This window comes from Vidua chalybeata, chromosome 7 (genome assembly GCF_026979565.1).
Source record: "Vidua chalybeata isolate OUT-0048 chromosome 7, bVidCha1 merged haplotype, whole genome shotgun sequence".
Taxonomy (NCBI): Eukaryota; Metazoa; Chordata; class Aves; order Passeriformes; family Viduidae; genus Vidua; species Vidua chalybeata.
In genome coordinates this window covers 33,607,623-33,623,558 of record NC_071536.1, presented here as the reverse complement: position 1 = coordinate 33,623,558, position 15,936 = coordinate 33,607,623, and the positions used below count along the sequence as shown (strand labels likewise).

General features: G+C 41.5%; 1 long non-coding RNA gene across 1 annotated transcript; it reads right to left on the bottom strand.

Annotated features, from left to right (window-relative positions):
• Positions 1-2,327: 2,327 nt before the first annotated feature.
• On the bottom strand, positions 2,328-15,771 carry LOC128790792 (uncharacterized). Its single transcript, XR_008431861.1, has 3 exons — positions 15,562-15,771; positions 8,480-8,686; positions 2,328-2,400 (listed from the first exon to the last, which is right to left on the bottom strand). It is a non-coding gene; the product is annotated as an uncharacterized LOC128790792 (long non-coding RNA).
• Positions 15,772-15,936: the final 165 nt, after the last annotated feature.

The following is a 15,936-nucleotide window of genomic DNA, read 5'->3' as shown; positions in this document are numbered from 1 at the left end:
AAACACTGAAGGTTACTCATGAAAGTACTTACCAGTGTTCCTCGTTGGTCAGAATTATAAGTTTTAGCAAATAAATTCACTATTTCAAATTACAGGAGACCCTGTGCCAGCACTGCATGTATTCATTCAAAAACATACATTCACATGTGCATAGGAAGCTCCAAAAAATGGATGTGTTCTAAACAAGAAACAGGACAGAATGTGACCTTCATGGCTACAAATATTCAACTGAACACAGAGATTTTAAACTGGTTTAGGAAAATGCTTGTTTTACATTCACCAGTTTGGAGAGGGACTCCAATTCTGCAAATGCAACCACATCAGCTCTCCAATGGCAATGGCAGGACTGATCATGAACAGAGTGATTTTACTTTCTGGTCAACATCCACTTGTCAGGATTTTTATATAGGTTCCTTCTTCATTGAAATGAAGGAAGGGCTGCATCTATTTCTTCATTCACATACAAAATATTTAGGAAAAATTAGCAGGAAACTCTCACAGAAACACAGCATCTTCCCTCCCACTCCCTGCCTTAGCATCTTGTACAGCAGCCTGGGAAACCATAACAGGTCATGCATTAAAAACCAGTTTTCAGAACAATTCATTACAAGCACTGCAGAGTGCTTGTTGCTTTCATGTTCTCCCCAGATGATGTGTTGACTGCATATCATATATGCAAACCCTCATTCCTTGCAGACCTGCTCCCAAGAGAGAGTTAAAAGTGGGAAGACACATTATTCATCCAAGTGAATGAGAAGTTAAAAACGTTCAGAGGGGATTACAAATATCATTTTTCCCACTGAATCTCTTTCACATTAAGTCCTGTTGACTGCACACGTTCTCACAACTGTCCCCTTTGCACAATTGTAGAACCATCTTAATCTCAAGTATCTTCCTTCAGGTAAATTCAGAATATTTCTCTTGTTTGCAGTGTGTTGGGAAAGACATGAAACTCATTCATAAAGAAATTGTTTCTTCTTGCCCATACTTTTATTCTCACATGAACTACAACTTTTACATCCTGCATATATAGGAGTTGCGTAGAATTGTGATTTATTGCACTTGTTTCACCCACTTTCACTGCTTTTTTTTTTACTCCAAACAATTTTTTGCTTTGTTTTGTTCAACTTTGTATTTCAGTTAGTGGGTTTTCTCCTGCAGTGTATGAATTTAAAGTTCTGGAATTCTGAGACACTATTTGTTGCAGAGGCCTGTTGTCAGTAGATGGCAGCATGTGGCTGCTTAGCACACAGACTGTCAAAATTCTTACAAGGGAAACAAACTTCCAGGCAGAAACAGCTGGGTCTTTATAAACCCCTATCCCTACATATCTTTCCCAGCAAAATACTGCAGTCATGTCTCTTACAAAATCCTTCAGGGCCTGAGTCAAACTGTGAAGCTTTCCTTCATTCTGGGTTTGGTGTTTGGTTGAGATTTCTTTTTTCCCAAACAAAAGCACAGCAGAAATTAAAAGATTTCTGTAAGTCAGAGATAATCTAGATAGAGTCTCTTGGTACAGATACTCAGAAAGGTCTGTAAAGGTTTGGAATTCCAGCCCTGCATCTGAAGTTTAAGACATCAATTCTAGCAACAAAACCAATTATTGTATTCCTGCTTCTTCACAGTTCTTGACTACACAGGGTACTTTCCTGCTATCAAACAATACACACACATATATATAATATTTTCTCTCTTTCCTACCTGTATAAAAGAATGCAGCAGTGTATCCAGGAGTATACACCTAACAAAATTTAAAATTATGAATTCCAAAATTTCACTCCTCTCTCAGCTGGTTTTCATATGATAATTTAAATGGAAACAGTTCCCAAGTTAGTATCATGTACATGTCTCATTCATTCTAAATTCCTAATTCTTTACATTCCCAAAACCAAAATGGGCTTGAGAAAATGTACACAGCTCTTTGCATTTGTAATCTACAGTTTACTTCTCTGAGTAAGTAACTATATTAAATGTTGTGGGCAACATATAAAAGTGAATTTCTGTATGCAAGGTTTATTTCCATTTACATGATGTGGTTCTTTCAGGTTAGCAAGTTTAGCGTGTGTTTATAACAGGGTCTTCACAGTGGATAGAAAGCTCCTCTGTCCTACCTGGATACATCCCTTTCACTTTCTGACAATATAGAGGCTTAACGGTGTATTTTTCTGAAAATTTTATACAAGTGCCACGAGTCCACAAACAGCTCATGCAGCTCCTGTGTCATGTCCACAAACAGCTAGAATTACTTGGCAATTTTAAATAAATGCTAAAAAACAAGAACCTATTTTAGGTTGCTGGTGTGTTTTTCTTACCTGACATGATTTCATTAGCCTTATTCTGTCCCTCAGAAGCAGCTAAAATTCCACTTTTTCCTCATTGCAAATAGGAGCTGCTTCAGCACTGTGGGGAAAGAAAACCCTTTTGTCAAACAACATAGTGCTTTTAAATTACAACATACCATACAATTGATCTTAATAAAACAAGGTGTCAGAAGTGCCTTCCAGCACATGAGAGCTCATAGATGTTTTTAAAGCATCAAGTCCATTCATTTTGAGCCTGTGAGGGTAGTGGCCATGGCTCCCATGCCAGAGGCAGGATAGCTGGAGTGCACAGCACTGATGGAAGTGCTGCCTGTGAATCCTCTGCTCCTGGTGGGGCTCCTTCAAGCCTCTGAGCTCTGGGCACCCAGATCAGGCCTCTCCCTACCCAGTCCTGCTGCCTCAGGACCCCCAGTGTCTGTCAGGAGGAGCATGTGCTCCCCCAAGCTTCTCCTGGCAGCTCCTCAGATTATTTAATCTCCAAAAGTCCATCTGTCAATGAACAGAAGTTGAAACCAGCTGCTCATCCATGGAGAGCATCACTAGGCAATTATTGCCACAGACTATCTCAGAAAGTCCAAATTTCAATATGCCTTTGAAATTCAGTGTGCTTTGAGTTGCAACAGATGAACTACAAAGAAGGCTGCAAAAATCCTTTGTATTGCTAAGCAGTATTAATGGAGTAAAGTGATGATGGGATTTAAAGATCCCAAGGTAATGACAATTAAAATGGCATCAATTATAGCAAAGAATGGCAGTAAAAGGTCTGCATCAAGCTAATACTGTAAATAGAGGGAAACACAGGACATTTCTCCAGGTTCTAATGCTGCCACATTATATCCTATTTGCAACTATTGCTTTGCAGTTTCTGAGCAACATGGCAGCTGACAATACAATTCTTTATGTCTTTGATATTCTTCCCATCCTTTGATTTCTTTTTTATGACCTCTTTTTCCTTATTACCTTACCATTAATCTCTATTTCCCCCATGAATTCTCTCTCCAGGTGTTTTCTCCTGTATGTCTTCAGACCTTAATAAATCTAATGGATAACACTGGGGGGAGGGAAGGATCTTCTCTGAAGCAGCATTTAACAAAGATAAGGTTAAAAGAGGGGCAACAGGATCTAATGTCATTATATATTTAAATAGTGCTAATAGTGCATGAGCAGCATGCCAGAACTCACCAGCTGTCCCTAAAGGTACAAGCCAGCTTTCTGCCTCCTCACATGATAGCCCAGTTTAACCTCAGCACAAATAGATTGTAAAACCTCCTTCCCTACAGCCAGTCTCATTTATCTACCTTCAGAAATTTTTCAGAGTTTTTCTGTAGAGTTAGAAATTCAAAGATTACACTCAAAGTTACAGAAAATTAACAAAACAGAAGTTTAATAGTAAAGTTAAAGCAGAGTGGATGAAGTAGCATAACAGAGATTTCTTCATAGATATCTATAAACATATTGAAGATATATCTGTATATTTGTATATATAATCTAAATATTATAGATATTTAGATAGATATATATATACACATATCTATATAATAAAACTGATATATAAATATTATTTTCTGGGACAAACTATGATACCATCAAAGTAAGCAGAATTTGGCATAAATTTGAATGGGAATTCATGCATGGGAAGGAATTTTGGACATAGAAATATGCAAGAGATTGAGGCACAATTTAGCAGAGGCAATAACATAATTGTGCTGTGTCCAGCTAAAAGAACAGCCATTGAGTTGCAGGTAATGATATCTGATCTAGACAATTTCAAATGTTTAGGTTAATTAGCACCTAAATGTAGCTGGAAAACAACAGATCAAAATTTATGAGGAGCCATATTTTCACTCTCTGATCTCACTATTAAGAAGCAAATATAGGACCTACAAATAAGAAAAAGAATGAATTTCTAGAGAAGTGTATGAAAAGGAAGAATATATATAATTTTGACAATGGTCATATGGATGTGCAACTTCTAGTGTTTGCAATCAGCTTTTTCAGGCTGATTTTTTCACATGTAACACTTTTCTTGACTGAGTCTGTGTCTGGAAAGGATTTAGTCTTGTCTTGGATAACCTTCTGGCACAAAATGCTCTCTGGCAGCCTGCTGTGCCTGTATCTCCCAGCTTTCCTTCAGGCCTTCAGCAAAAGAAGTTTGCTAGCATAAAAAATTTCTCTTAAATTCTAAATTCAGACAAGCTGGTATTTAGTTAGGGTTTTTCCACCCAAGAGAAATAATATGATTGCTCACTTTTAAGCATCCTTTTGCTCCAGAGCCCTTATAATTTGTTTAGGTTAATAACATATATGGTGTCTCACACCTTCAGGGAGCTTCCATAGCTGTGCCAGACGCCATCAGTGGAAGATTTTGGCAATGAAGTACCTTCAGTTCAGCAATCCAACCAGACACAGTAGTGAGTGCTGTCCTGATGAAGTCTCTGTTACAGACACAGAAACCTCAGGCAAGATTTGACTTTGGAAAATTGTTGGAAACCCAGTTTGTGTGGCAGTGCTGGAGGTGGAAATGCACTTTACACTTCATACACTATATAGCCAACACTACCACAGCTAGAAGGTTAGAGCTGCTCCACACCAAGAACAAAATACGTCACTCTTCTGTTTAAGCCTTCATCATTTTACTGTTAAATAAAATGTCTCAGGTTTCACCCAGTCTTTCATAGTGTTTTTTCTGACACTGCCTGCATTAGGCAGCCCTTTTCCTTATGCAAGTTCCTGTACCTACAAAGCTGTTTTCATTTAACTGTTTATAAAATAACTTCTCAGGTCTGACATTGCCAGAAAAGTTTCAAATACAGCATCTGTCCCTCTTGTACTTTCCCTGCATTCACCAATGCTTTGGAAATGAAGCCATGTCTCAGAAATCAGGCCTGCATTACAAAGAGGTAGTGCAGCTGCAGAAGCCAGCACTGAGCTTCAAAAGCACAAAAGGTCTGAGATTATTTTTAATAGCCTGGCCTCATCTTGAAGGAGAAGTAGGAATTAGAAAGGAGGAAAAAAGGTGAGGCATGAGATAACCAGCTTAGATAAAGCAAAGGCATGATTTGATGCAGTTTGCTCTGCAGTCAAATTATTGGGTACATAACACTCACACCCTGGGTCACTTTAGGCAACTTCTAACAGGCACAAAGAGATTCAGGAAGACAGTTCATTACTGTCCAATACACAAAAACAATTGCTAGGAACAATGAGGTACCAATCCAATCCTTGAGAAGTTCACTGCTCCAGAGATGACTCCAGATGACTGCTTCAAACAACATTTGCCAGCCAGGAAGATCATGAGAGGAGGGTTTTCTCTATTTGTCCTTGGGACAGGTTGAACCTTGGTGCTGCAGAGCTGCCATCTTAGCTCTTGTTTTCTTCTTAGGACTGTGTATTTTTCCTTTTTTTTTTTCTTTTGAATCCTTGAGCTGCCAATTATGCCTTTCTCACCTACCTTATCTCTGCAGTTTCACCTTGTTTCTTTGCACAGCTCTGCCCTTTTCCAGCTCTTGCCATCAGGTCAGCAGGTTTCTCAGAAGTCTCAGCTGGGGCTGCACAAACATTGCTGGATCCTGGATCACAGACAGCTGAACCACTGGAAGGAGGTTACAGGGACAACAGGCTGTTCTGGAAAACTATTGACATTCTCTTAGGAAGAGCTAGGGAGCAGAGAGCAGCAACACTCAATAAAAGAACCTCTTTGCATCTCATTCAACTCTGACACAGCAGTGAGAGCAGCAGAGGATTCACACAAAAGCAGACAGAAGTACATAACAGACCTCTTCATTTGCACTAAGAAGTTAAGCAACAATAAGCCTACTTAGGCCTGCAGATGGTTCAGTGCCTATAATGCTTGGCTTGGGTTTTAATGCAGAAATATCAAAAGCTGTTAGTGGCAATGCTGAATGACCTCCTGCCTACAGTCAGTGATTTGCTTTTAATACTGAACACGATCTACAGAGTGACTGATCATATTTTGAGTCTCATTAGGCAGTCACAAATGGAAGGGAAAGAGGCACTAGCTAACTCTCTCTGCCCTGATGAGCAATAGCAGGATAAAGCACTGCCAGTCCTCACAGATAAAAACCTGCACACTCTGGGGATGCAGCAGCAAGAAAAGTTTGGTGTGTGCAAACAGCCGAGGCAACATGTGCCAGATGTGACACTGCAGGAAAAGCACAGGAAATAAAAAAGTTATCATGGATATAACAACCTCGTCTCTGACACTGTCTCTCTTGTGAGATGAAGAAATTTCCATATCCTAGCAGGCAATCACATCTAACTGCATGACCCCACTGCTTTGTTCAGCTGAACAGCTAAATAAGTGTTTTCCATCTTTTCTCAGATGGAAGGCTCTTAAAATGTCACAATATTCCAATACTGCAAATGTAAATCAACTTATAAAAAGTATATCCAAGCTTATTAAAAATATCCAAGCTACTCTTCTTGACCCCTGAAAAGAATCCATAAACCTCTGAACAAGAGGTCAGACAAACAGAGCAGACATAAGCCTCTTCACTATAACTACTTTTTCTCTTTTTAATGTCCCAGCACCCATCTACTCCTTACAGTAAGGGTTGTCTTGCAAAACTTATTCTGTTAAGCATTTGTATCAATTGATTTTATCCTGAATATTGGTTGTCAAAGAAAATTAACTATGGTAAGTGTTTCTAGAAAACTGTTACAAATGCTGTCAGCTTGTGGAAATTGCAATTACTAAACAAGGATCCCTGGTAACTTCAAAGCTTTTGGACATAACTTTGAAGTCTGTGTATGTCAGATTTCACCTGTCTATATTTATATTCACTATTGCCCTGAAATGACTGGAGCATCCCTACTGATGAGAAAGAACAGAGCACTACCTGTTTATACCAATGGGTTTGACTCCTATAATGAATTTTGAAACCACTATTGAAAATTTCTGCTTGCTACACTTAAATATTTGCAATCTGGCTACAAGTGCCTTATGTGATATGAGAATGAGGGAATTATGTGATGGCACAAAATACCAATCTTTTATAAATTACTTAATCCCACAAATCTTGTTTTCCTTAATTCATTACTTTATTGACAACATTGGCTGGCTGAAAAGTTACAGTAGCACTTGCCTCCACTAATCATCAGATTAAAGAAGTCTGTTAAGGTTTTAATTTTGGGAACACTTCTGAAGAATGTCTTTTGATTTGAGAAACCTAACTTTTCTCATCCACCTAGATATTTTCTTGTCTTCTTCCCTCCTGATTCCACTCTCAAAAGAAAAGAAAAATTGATCTGTCAAATCTTTCTTTCTATAACTCTGAAACTTTTAAAATTGGCAGAGGCTTTCATGGGTCTTTTCAACTTAGTTTTACAACCATAAAAAATTGACAGATCTCTGCAAGAAAAATGAGAGCATGATAGATTTGTCAAAGACTCAGTGGATAAAAATGAATGCAACAAGACATATATATGCCTCTCTCTGCTGTAAGTGAAAGGAAAGTTCTTCAGAGTCAGCAGCAGGAACACTCTGTTCCTCATCCTGCAGTCACACCAAGTTTACAGCTTTGTGTCCCCATGAGCAGAGCAGGGGTGTCTCCTGTTCAGTCCAGCAGCTCCAGGCCTGGTGATATTGATGATACCCCAAGGTGCAATTTTGGACTCCTGTAATCTCAAGACCAACCTAGGCTGATTTCTACCACCCTTTCCAGAACTGAGGAAACTTGTTCTGTTCCAGTTCTCTCAAAGGTTATGTGACTTTCCCTCCTGTATTATAATTTTCATACAGTACCTATGCCCTGAGCTGAATGGTAAAGTCTGAGGTCAACACAGAACATACTGTGGTGTGATCACACACAGGAATTCAATAGGTCCCTCAAAAATCCCTGCTGCTCTCCTTAGATAACCCAGCTGCACCACTTTTAGACATCTTGCCCTTATTGAGATGGATTTCAGAGCAAAAGGCAAAGCAAAGCAGCACTGACTGGAATACATGGCAAACTTAAATGCAAACTCATGCCCTTGTCCTGAGTTTCTGGTCAAATAAAAAAACCAAAACAATTCCTCCAAGCCAGGCTTCTTCAAACCCACATTTATTATTTTATTTCAAGCGCCTGGTCCCCAGAGATCACAGACTTTTTAAAAAATACCCCAGCAAATGAAAACCAAGGAACAACATAAACTACCTTGTTTCAGGGGAGACTCCTGAGGCCCTCTGATTTATTCCAATGCTGAACAAACAGAGCACCTTTGCAGTAGCTTTGCCAGTTCTCCAAAACAACTGTGCCAGAAATTAAAGTTTGCCTTTCTCACTCTTCATCCTTAGAGGGAAGCTGTTTCTCCAGAGGCTCAAAGCACTGCTTCCAAGTTCCTCAGTGGTTCTGGTCTGGATTCTAAAGAAAAAGAGGCTTGTGTTGGTTTCCCCACTATTGAACAAACCTTCCAAAGGTAATTCCCTCCTCCCCCAACAGCTCTGACCCCACCTGGGTCACAACTGAAAGGGAAGGTGGAAGGAATTGTGCTTACTTTCCACCTCAGCCTCCAGGTGACAAGATTACAAGCAGCACCTGGGAAACACAAATTCCTTCAAAGTAGCCTGACATGAGGAAAGCTCAGAAAATTCTCTGTTTCTCTGGGATACAAAAATATCTTGTGAATAATTGCTTTGGCTTTGTGGAAGATGACAAGGAAAATCAAGAATTTGTGTCAATTTTCAAAAATAACCAATTATGTATTTAACCTAAGAGCTTGTGCATTTGTCAAGCTGCTCTAATTGTTCTGATAACAGAAGGCACGTTCTGGATGTTTTATGAACAATTTTATCTCTCAAGGCACCAAAGGCCACTGGGACATGTGCTGTGCTCTAGCCTGGGTAGATTTAGAACAATAAAAAAAGAGTAACACAATCTGACATCTGCTGATAAACAATGTGAAAAGAAATGCAGAGCACAACGTCTTCATCGGTGATTCAAGTCACTTCTGTTGAAAATCATGTAAATAAAGATATCCTTATTTTGGCCAATTTGGCCAGAAAAATGATGGGTTTAAAAACCACAAGGGACCTCTTTAAGGCATAATGTGATATATTTTTCTCTATCTCTGAAAAAGTTCACTTGGGCATGTTATCATCCCTTTAAGCTATTTATATCCCTACCTTGCTGAAATTCTATTAAAAATATTATATTGGAGTTGTCTTTTAGAACTAGCCAGAGTTCACCTTGATGTTAGTAATTATACATGTTTTATACAGATATTTCCTTATCACTCCTTATATGAAAGGTGACAGAAAAAAAAATGCATATTTTTATATAAATATTATGACTTAGAAATGTAATAAAATGAAAGGGAAGTGGATTTGGAGGCATCTGCTGATTTTTTTCAGTACTAAATGAATGCAACAGCAAATTTAATCTCTCAAGTCACGGACAAAATTTTAGCACAGCTCTGGGACATTTTTTTCCCCATATTATAAAGTTGGATTTTTTAAATAGAATTACACAGCAAATATTTTTGTCATAATGCAGATTTGCATATTTTTTCTGTTGGGTTAAATACAAAGCACATGGTACCCGTTTATGCTTTATACATATTCTATAGGAAAAGAAATAGTTAAAAAATTAGATTCTCAAAAAAACTCTGAAAACAAAAACAAAACTTAAAACTAAAGCAATTTTAGAACTTAGAACCTTAGAGATAAATTAAACAGGGTAGCCACAGCATAAATGAATCTCACATGAGGGTTCATTATAAATGAGAAAATGTTCCTTTGCGAGAAATTAACTGATTAAATAATGTATCAATTTCTGATGAGCAAAACATATTAAAAAATTTTGAAGGTAGGGAAAAACCCTCGAGGGTGTTAATGCAGTCACTCTGACCTCAAATGCTGTGATTGCTTTCTTTGAATATTTAGTTCTGCAATAACTCTAGCTACTATGACTTCTAAAAACAATTTTATTTAATAGCTCTGTTTTACCAGTTACAGACAACCCATTTTCCTTGTGAGCAGATTTTCATCATTACTTCTCTTTAATGCACCTTCCAAAATCTTTCCCATTTTCCTGTTTTGACATTTCTAAAAGAGTTTATAAACTTTGGAAGTTTAACTTGGCTTCTGTCTCAGTGCTGAGTGCGTTGGGACTATCTAGATAAAAAATAGCTTAGCATTTAAAGATAAGCACAAACCACCAAATTAAGGCAAAATATTGACAATCAAACTTAATGGATTTATTAGAGGTCAGAAAGTGTAATAAACTGAGAGTCATAAAAGATCACGTGAAAAAGTAGCCAGGACTCTTCAACCTCACCCAAAAGTACATGGAAAGGAAAAAACCCAAGGCATCCTCTCTTTGGAAGGAAATCAATCTCCCTCAAATTCATCTCCTACTTTAGCTTTCAATGTGAAAGAATATCCTGAATCTCAGGGCAAATATTACAAATCAAAGGGCAGGAGAAAATGGAAGTTGCAACACCCTGGGTAAATGGAATTCCAAAGGCTGAAGTGCTCAGACAAGCAGAGATGTGGAAGTGGACAGTTCTCACTCCTGAACTCTGAAATACCCAACATAGGAAACTGCAAGCCAGAGAGAGGAGATCAGTAATCAAGCTGTGAAATCAGGATTGGTATAAAGGTAGAAGAGCAAATGCAAATCGAATTCCTAAGAACATGAAGAGAAACACAGCATCAGCAAATATGAGTTTTAGAAATATGCAGAGCTGTTGAAAGTAACCTGAAGGAGGTTGGTTTCAGCTTGGAAACACAGAGAAATAGAATATGGGACAAATTCATCTGGGTTTTGGTTTGTTTTAAGGTTTTGGTTTGTTTTTTTTTTTTTTTTTTTCAGAAAGCTAGATTATTCTAGGATGACAAATATTTCATTACCTGCCTTTGATTAGGTTACAAATTTTATAGACAAAAGAAATAGAGTAATTTATCAGCACTTCAATCAAAATAGGATTGGATGTCATGGAGGGAAACAAATAGGCTGGAGAGGATGATCAGGAAAAAGTTGTGAAGAGGGTAAGGTATGGTTTAACAGACTGTGTTCAAGGTCTGGGAGGAAATAACTAATAGGGTTCTTCAGAGATTGATCTTTGGGACCACTGGTATTCAATAAATTAATTAGCTATTCAATAAATTAATTAGCAATTCCAGCAAGGTAGGAATTGCTATTAAAATATGCTGCTCACAGAGAAGCAGCAGGCACTCAGTAGTCTGAAGATCTGGATAACACACTGGAACAACTGGAACAATCCAGAGAGAATATAATGGGGATTCATTCTAGACAAGGAAAATACTGTCACATCGTGTATCAAAGATTCTCTTTTCAACAGAGGCAAATTAGACATTCCACAAGACTCCAGCATCTACATTTGAATGCTCACCCACATTAAAAAAAATAGATTTATTCCAATGGGAACAGATAAAAGAAAAGTTTTACTAGACTAATACAGGAAATGGAGTGCTATTGCCTGAGAGAGACTGCCTGGCTCACATGATTAATAAAATTTGAGAAGGAATTTTAAATTTTTTGAGCTACACATTAGAATTAGGAAGAGGAGCTCATTAACATAAAGCAGTTGACTGTAAAAGGATCCAGCTATCAAATACAGCAAATTTGAAAATTAGAAGTTAGGAAGAGGTTTTCAAATGCCAGAGGTGTGAATTTTTGCAGCATGAAACTCCTCTACTCCTAACTAGCTAATTTAAAGGAGGATATTGAAGAGTTTCCAAAAAAACCTCCACATTTCACTGTCTGCAGTTAAGGGAGATGGACTGAATGACACAGGCAGCTCTTTCCAGTCCACTGTTCCCAGTAGCTGGAAACAGAGTGAGGAGTCTTAGGACTAAGAGGAGTAAAAGTTGATGTCAATGCTTTAAATTAACTCAGAGGAATGAGATTTGAGACTTGAATTGAGGCTGAAAACTGATGGGTTTGATGCAAGGCATCAAACTTGTGTGTGTGGACAAATTACTTGATAAAGGAATAAAAGTTACTACTGACTTTGTGCACAAGCATTAGAGATCATGTGTTAGTCAGGTATTTTTCACTGTCTTGTAGCAGCCGAGATGGTTTAGCAGGATCCTGAGCTTTTAGGTTATTTTTTCCACAGCTGGCTCATCAATCCATTTCTAGAGAGATTAGGATTACTTCCTGTAGTATACTACCATTATTTCCTGAGATGAACCAACTATCAGTTATTGTGCCTTAAAATTAGACCAGAAAATTTGCCCATCCCCATTTAAATGAGGTTTGAAGATCATGCTAACACGGCAAAGCAAGGGAATGCAAAGCACAGGCCTTCCATTCTCAGCCAGCACTACTGTGACTTTTCTGGCAAGTAATGCAAATAACAGTAATACTTAGTGCTTACTGCGTGTGATGCTTCTCATCTTCAAAGCACTTTACAATTATTTACTGCTACTTAATCTGGAAAAAAGTATGATTTCAGGCCGGCTTCTGCTAGCCTGTGTGACAAAGTTAATGTCATTTGAATCGACTCTGTTTGTATTTAATAGGATAGAACTGCAGTACTTAAGTCCCAACGCTATTGTGCCATTAAAAGCCAATTACAGAAATTCAGCTTCCCCTGAATTTATAGAGCGCAGGTTTTTTATTTATTTATTTATTTTTGAAATACGGACGATATCTATCTAAACACTTCATTCGAATTTAGCCTTTCCAATTCCCACTAATGCCTCCGGAGCCTTCGGAGCCGCGGCGCAGAGCGATTCGCCACGAGCGGGGCCGCGGTACCGCCCGCGGGCGGCAGAGGGCGCCCGAGACGCGTCCATGCGCCACAGGGCCCCGCGGTTGAGCGCAAAAAATGCAATTTCGGCACGGCAGAAAGTGCCATTTCTCGTGTTAAACACACGCGTAGCAGCGTTTGACCACTCTCCATCCACGCAACTTTTTGGATTTAAATTCTAATGCGGGTAAACCCTAGCATATTTTATTCTGACGGTTCTGTAGTAAACAGGATATCAAATGGTGGCACTAAAATAACGTCGGGGCAATCCCAAGCGTAAGTGCAGGCTGGGCAGAGAAAGGATCGAAGGCATCCCCAAGGTGAAGGCTGACGTAAAGCTCAATATGGCCCAGCAATGAGCTCTGGAAGCCCAGAAATTCTCCCGTGCCCTGGGTTGCCTCAAAAGCAGTGTGGACAGCAGGTCGAGCGAGGGGATCCTCCCCCTTCCACTCTGGTGACATCTCAGCTGCAGTACCACAGCTCTGTGGCCCCAGGGTACAAAGGACCTGTTGGAGCAAGCCCAGAGAAGGTCATAAAGATGCTCTGAGAGCTGCAGCAGCTCTGAGCCGGAGCTAGGCTGGGAGAGCTGAGGAAGCGTGGTCTGTGGAAGAGAGGGCTCTGCAGAGACCTCAGAGTCCTTTCCAGGGCCTAAAGGGGCTCCAGGAGAGCTGCAGAGGGACTGGGGACAAGGCATGCAGGGACAGCACAAGGGGGAATGGCTTCAAACTGACAGAGAGCAGAGTTAGAGTACAGATTAGGAAGAAATTCTTCCCTGTGAGGGTGGAGAGGCCCTGACACAGGTTGCTCAGAGAAAATGTGGCTGCCTCATCCCTGGAAGTGCTCAAGGCCAGACTGGATGGAGTTTGGAGCAACCTGGGATAGTGGGAAGTGTCCCTGCACAAGGCAGGGGATGGAACAAGATGAACTTTAAGGTCCCTTCCAACACAAATTCTGAGTCTACAATTCTATGAAAAAAAAAAAAAAAAAAAAAAAAAAAAAACAAAAAAAAAACAAAAAAACTTTTGAATACTGCTACAAAAAGTAACTACATTAATTTCATTGTAATACATTGACTCGGTGACCATCACTATTTCAGTTTTCTCTGAGTCTTTGAATCTACTGCAAATGAACTCATTTTAAGTTGTTCCCTTAATATGTAGATTCTTTTGTTACAGATAAAGCGTTTTGTCTAAACTCAAATGAGTGATGGTGACTTATGGCTCAATCACATCCACATGATGCTTTTTACAAGGCACCTTGCAGCAGAGCTAGGAAGGGCACCAGTGGGATGTAACCAAACAACCACAATCACTATCTGGTAAAACCATGGCTGCTCTCAAGTGCCACAAGAGGGATTGCAAAGCTGTTTCCACTGATAAGGATTTTAGCAGATGAACATACAAGGGTAGTCAAAATGTAACCTGTACCCAGACCTAGTAAGAAGATGAGGCTGAGAATTAAGAGGAAACTAATCTTTAAACGGCAGGCAGGGTTTGGAAACTGAAACCACTCCTTGCACTTCAGGCCGGTGGCAGAGAACTCAGGTATCACATCATGGAATTACTGATGAGCAAACACAGGCACTGACACAGGTGTACCTGCTGTGGTGGCACTGCTTCAGCCCAGGCTGTGTGTGCCAAACCAGGCTGGGGTCACCATTCCACCCATCCTCCTGCACCCAAAACTTTGTCTCCCCTTTCAAGGTCGCCACTTTACACGGTTGTCACTCCTGCAGCTCAAAAACACAGGGGCAAGTGCTTCAGCCTGCTCACATCTATCTCAACAATGGATCTGGCGAGTATTCATTAAATGATGTTATTAAATGGATCTGACCCCAGTGACTTCTTTGGTCCTGCAGCCCTCGGGGCTCCCCGCAGGCTCGGACACCATTACCCAGACCCTGCGGCCCTGCACAAGGAGCCCATGGGAACATCACCCTGTGCCTGTGCCCGCTCGAGTGTGCACCGGCCCCGGCTGACAGGTGAGGTGTGATGTCCCCGGGGCAGCTTCAGTGTCCCCAGGGCAGTCTGAGTGTCCCCGGGATAGGTTCAGTGTCCCCAGGACACACTGAGTGTCCCCGAGATAGGTTCAGTGTGCCCAGGGCAGTCTGAGTGTCCCCTGGACAGGCTGAGTGTCCCCTGGACAGGCTTAGTGTCCCCAGGGTGGGCTCAGTGTCCCCTGGACAGGTTCAGTGTCCCCAGGACACACTGAGTGTCCCCGGGATAGGTTCAGTGTGCCCAGGGCAGTCTGAGTGTCCCCTGGACAGGCTTAGTGTCCTCAGGGTGGGCTCAGTGTCCCCGGGACAGGTTCAATGTCCCCGGGACACTCTGAGTGTCTCCAGGCCGTCCCACCGTGTCCGCTCACAGCCACGAAGCAGAAACACGTCGGGTTTCCCCACAAGCACCGTGGCTGCCCAGCCGTCTGAGGCTGCCGGGGGGCAGATCCCCCCAAAGAAAGGAGCTGTGACAGGAGTGCCCTGCAAAGCCGGGACCAGGGCATGGCCGTCGAGTATGTTCACCTGTCTCCGCTTCCCTGCAGCGGCGGGGCCGGGCAGCCCAGGGCGGCTCCCAGAGGCGCACCCAGGCTCGGCAGGGCGGCCGCGGGCGGAGGAGGGGCCGCCGCCTCTTTAAACTTGCCGTGAGGGCCGGGCTGCCCCGCCCGGGGCAGCGGGGTCCGCTCAACGCCCGGCGGGGACGCGCCGCCCCCGGCACCGCTCCCCTCAGCTGCGGCCCGGGCGGGTCCCTCCGGCACGGAGGGCGGCGGGGCCCGGCCGCGGGCTGTGAGGGGGCCCCGCCGTGCCCCGCGGGGGGAGCCGGGCAGCGCCGCCGCCTCCCGCCCGCCTCAGCCCGCCTCCCGCCTGCCATGGCCGCCCGCGGAGCCGAGCGGCGCCGAG